We start from the raw sequence: 4,870 nt of genomic DNA on the forward strand, positions 1-4,870 counted from the left end.
GGTCTTTGGCCTCGTGCTTGAGAACTTCAACTTAAGTCATGGATAATGGACCTGAAATGCATCCTCCATGGGCTTAGGAGCTTCAGAACTTGCCCCAGTCCTCGAATGCAGTATTTCTCAGTTCCCACCATCCAATTGAACCTAAATAAAGCCATCCCTTAACCTAGGAAGCACAGGTACATTTTGTACAATTGTTAGGTGGGAGGAGAGCACACTACTGGAAAAATCTGAACTCATTTAGGCTGTCAGGACAAGGAACTAAGGAAACAGAACTCCAAACGTTTTTTTTTATTATTAATTTATTTTTTTATTTTACTTTAAGTTCTAGGGTACATGTGCACAACGTGCAAGTTTGTTACATATGTATACATGTGCCATGTTGGTGTGCTGCACCCATTCACTCGTCATTTACATTAGGCATATCTCCTAATGCTATCCCTCCCACTCCTCCCACCCCCCAGCAGGCCCTGGTGTGTGACGTTCCCCACCCTGTGTCCATGTCAGAACTCCAAACTTAATGAGCATTTTCTTGGCCACCACAGCAAAGAGCTTGCAGAGGATCCGGTAACTGTCACCTGTGCAGCACTTAAGCAGATCTTCAGTTTCCAGAAGGGGAAAGTCCCCTGCCAATGCCACTGCCAAGACTGGTTCCAGCTGGGGCTTAGAGGATCAAACAAAAGCTTCTTTCCTCCAAGTGGCACTGATGCCTCGTGCCTTCTCTGAAATTCTCCTGTCAACTTCCACAGAGAGAGACTCCAAGTCATGGTACAAGGATGAGGATAGAAACTAGTACAGGCCCCAGGTGGTAGCACCAAGGGAGGAGGCTGAACACTGTTGTCTAGAGCATGGGCTCAGCCCTGGCTGTGGCATTCAAATTCTGTGAACTTTGAAAGTTACTTACACTTTTTGCACTTTAGTTGTCTCGTTTGTAAAGTGGGGATGACAGCACCTTTTAAAAAATTATGTTATCATGAAGAATAAATAAGCTTATACATATGAAGTAGTCAGCAAACTCTGGCCCATAGTGTAACCGCCCAGTGGGTTCACATTGCCCACTGCTTAGATAGAGCTGATTTATCAAGACAGGGGAATTGCAATAGAGAAAGAGTAATTCATGCAGAACTGGCTGTGTGGAAGACCAGAGTTTTATTATTACTCAAATCAGTCTTCCCAAGCATTCCGGAATCAGAGTTTTTAAGGATTTCTTGGTGGATGTGGGGAGGCCAGTGAGCCAGGAGTGCTGATTGGTCAGGTCAGAGATGAAATCATAGGGAGTCGAAGCTGTCTTCTTGCCCTGAGTCAGTTCCTGGGTTGGAGCCACAAGATCAGATGAGCCAGTTTATCGATCTGGGTGGTGCCAGCTAATCCATCAAGTAGAGCGTCTACACGATATCTCTGCAAAACATCTCAAGCACTGATTTTAGGAATAGTTTAGGGAGGGTTAGAATCTTGTAGCTTCTAGCGGCATGACTCCTAAACCATACTTTCTAATCTTGTGGCTAATTTGTTAGTCCTACAAAGGGAATCTAGTCCCCAGGCAAGAGGAAGGTTGATTTTTGTGAAAGGGCTATTATCGTCTTTGTTTTGAACACTAAACTATAAACTAAGTTTCTCCCAAAGTTAGTTCAGCTGCACCCAAGAACGAGCAAGGATAGCTTGGAGGTTAGCAGCAAGATGGATTTGGTTAGGTCAGATCCCTTTCACTGCCTCAGTTACAATTTTGCAATGGCAGTTTCAATAGTAAGTGGCTCAGTAAATAACAGCTATTAGTAATACTGCAACATCAAAACAAGAAACTGTCAAATGTGTTAGAGTCATAGAAGCATTGGATCTTAGACTGGAGTAAATGTTAATGGTCATCTAGTTCCTCTCAGTCCAAAACTCCCTGGCCCTTTAGGAGAGTGTTGCTGACCTTGCCCACTCAGGCCTTTTCCTTTCTAATCTGCCAACTCCTCCACATGCCTGGGATAAAATCACAGGCTTGGACCATCCTACTCAAGCTTGAGGAGATAACCCTTTTGCAAGCAGAGAGTGTGACTCACATGGCTTTATGTACCATGCCTTCTCCAGAATTATTACATGTGGAGTCTTTATCACATTGCAAGAATTCAGCATATGACTCCCCTAAAATACACTTCTTTTGCATAAGGATTATTTGAGCTGATTATTTTCAGAAATTTTAGACACAGGGGAAACTGTAAAAATAGTGTAGAAATTACCCTTTGGTAAGGAGAATTTACATGTATAAAGAAAATCTCCCCCAGGAAGAAAAGAATGACTCTAAGTTACTGATTCTTACCAATGGAGAAGGCACTGACTTAAATTTGCATAATAAACCTTACCCTTGTTTACTGAGTTTTTCCTTTTAACTTCAACATTATTGGCCCCCTAATGCCTTTCTGTCTTAGTCCATTTTCTATTGCTTATAACATAATACCTGAAACTGGGTACTTTAAAGAGTTAATATTATTAAAATGTCAATACTACTCAATGTGATCAGACTCAATGCAATTCTGATGAAGATATCAATGACATTCTTCACAGAAATAGAAAAAACAATCCTAAAACTTATACGGAACCACAAAAGACCCTGAATAGAAAAAAAAAAGTTCTGATAAAAAAAAAAAAGCTGGAGGCATCACATTATCTAACTTCAAAATATGCTATAAAGTTGTAGCAATCAAAACAGCATGGTACTGGCATTAAAACACACACATAGACCAATGGAATCGAATAAAGAACCCTAAAATAAATCTACGCATTTACAGCCAACATTTTTGACAAGGTTGCCAAGAGCATACATTGGGGAATGTATGCTATCTCTCACCATACACAGAAATAAAAACAAAATGGATTAAAGACTTAAATCTAAGACCTGGAACTATGAAACTACTAGAAGAAAACATTGAAGAAACATTCCAGGACACTGGTCTGGGCAAATAATTTTTGAGTAAGACCTCAAAAGCACAGGCAATGAAAACAAAAACAGACAAATGGATTCCATCAAGCTAAGAAACTTCTGCACAGTAAAGAAAACAATCAACAAAGTGAAGATGTTACCAACAGTAAATCCATACAGGTCTGCAGCAACCTCAGTTCTTACCTCCTCAGAAGAAAGAATTCCGTGGAGGAGTATAGGCAGGAGGAGAGACTACAGCATGTTTTAGAACAGGAGTGAAAGTTTATTAAGTTTTAGGGCAGGAATGAAAAGAAGTATGGTATACTTGGAAGAGGGCCAAGCAGGTGACTTGAGAGATTAAGTGCACAGTTTGACTTTTTCACTTGGGGTTTTATACATTGGCATGCTTTAGGGGTGTTGTGCTACTTCTCCCCTGATTCTTCCCTTGGAGTGGGCTGTCTGCATCCACAATGGCCTGCCAGCACCTGGGAGGGACCACATGCACAATGTGTTTACTGGAGTTGTATACATGCTCACTTGAGGTGTTTTTCCCTTAACCAGTTGAATGTTCCTAGAAGAAGGTCATATACGTTAAACTCTGCCATTTTGCCTCTTGGTGCACATGCTTGAGTCCACTCACCTGACTCCTGAGATCTTCTTGTTACTGCGGGGGTCCTTGCTCGCAGAGCTCCCAACATGGTGGCAGGCCACTTACAAAATGGCAGCAGGCCACTTCCAAGATGGTGGCAAGCCTCGTGTTCTCTGACCTGGGGTTCTTGGCCTCACGGATTCCAAGGAATGGAATCTGGGGCCATGCGGTGAATGTTATAGCTCTATTGGAATCTGTGGGTCACGGAAGAGAACCGTGGAACCTAGTGACTAGTGTTCAGCTCGATTAGGATGAACCTGGACACTTAGCCATGCAGGAACAATGGCAAGCCTTTGGCCCAATGGGGAGTGGCAATAGGTGCCTCGCTGGATCAGGAGCACAGCAGACACCCTGCCAGATCCGGAGGGATGGAAGTCAGCGGCAGATCTGCTATGGCAGCAAACAGCAGTGGTGGGCAGCGAGTGAAAGCTCAGCTCAAGCCATAACAAACATGGACCAAAAGAGAGTGCAGTTGCAAGATTTAATGGAGTGAAAACAGAGCTCCCACACGAAGGGAGGGGACTGAAAGAGGGTAGCCATTGCTGGCTGGAAAGCCTGGGTTTATATCCTGATCATTGTCCTCCCACTGTGCTCTCAGGTGATAGATGATTGGCTATTTCTTTATCTCCTGTTTTTTCCTAATTTGCATTTTAGTGAGCTCTCTTCACTATCTGACTGGTCAGGTGTGAGGTAAGTTGCAAGCCCCGTGTTTAAAGGTGGATGTGGTCACCTTCCCAGCTAGGCTTAGGAATTCTTAGTCGGCCTAGGAAATCCAGCTAGTCCTGTTTCTCATTGTCAGGAAGCTGCTATCATTAATTTGAGGTTTTTTCTATCTGTTGAGTGACTGCCTTTCCCTGGAGCTGGCTGTGACCAAGTATTTTAGAGAGACAGTTAACAACCGCCTGACCATCACCTGATGATCTCCTGACATTCCTGGTTGCGGAGGCCCTTCTCCTGCCCTGCTCATGTGTGACTAGCTACCTACTGTAACAAAGAGACAAACACAGAATGGGAGAAAATATTTGCAAACTAGCCATGTGACCAGGGAGTAATAACAAGAATATATAAGGAGCTCAAACAACTCAATAGCAAAATAAGTAAATAATCCAATTTCAAACCAGGTGAAAGATCTGAATAGACTTTTCTCAAAAGAGGCCATGCAAATGGCCAATAGGTATGTATAAAATGCTCAGCATCATTAATTTAACCACCAGAGAAATGAAAACCAAAACCATGGTGAGATATCATCTCATCTCAGTTAAAATGGCTTTTATCAAAAATAGAAACAACAAATGCTGGTGATATTGTGGAGAAAGGGACCC

The 4,870-nt window shown here is 42.7% G+C and overlaps 1 long non-coding RNA gene across 1 annotated transcript; it reads right to left on the bottom strand.

Moving 5' to 3' along the window:
- Positions 1-1,127: 1,127 nt before the first annotated feature.
- On the bottom strand, positions 1,128-4,149 carry LOC135968498 (uncharacterized). Its single transcript, XR_010583361.1, has 2 exons — positions 3,540-4,149; positions 1,128-1,414 (listed from the first exon to the last, which is right to left on the bottom strand). It is a non-coding gene; the product is annotated as an uncharacterized lncRNA (long non-coding RNA).
- Between the last annotated feature and the right edge of the window lie 721 nt (positions 4,150-4,870).

Source organism: Macaca fascicularis, chromosome 1 (genome assembly GCF_037993035.2).
Source record: "Macaca fascicularis isolate 582-1 chromosome 1, T2T-MFA8v1.1".
NCBI lineage: Eukaryota > Metazoa > Chordata > Mammalia > Primates > Cercopithecidae > Macaca > Macaca fascicularis.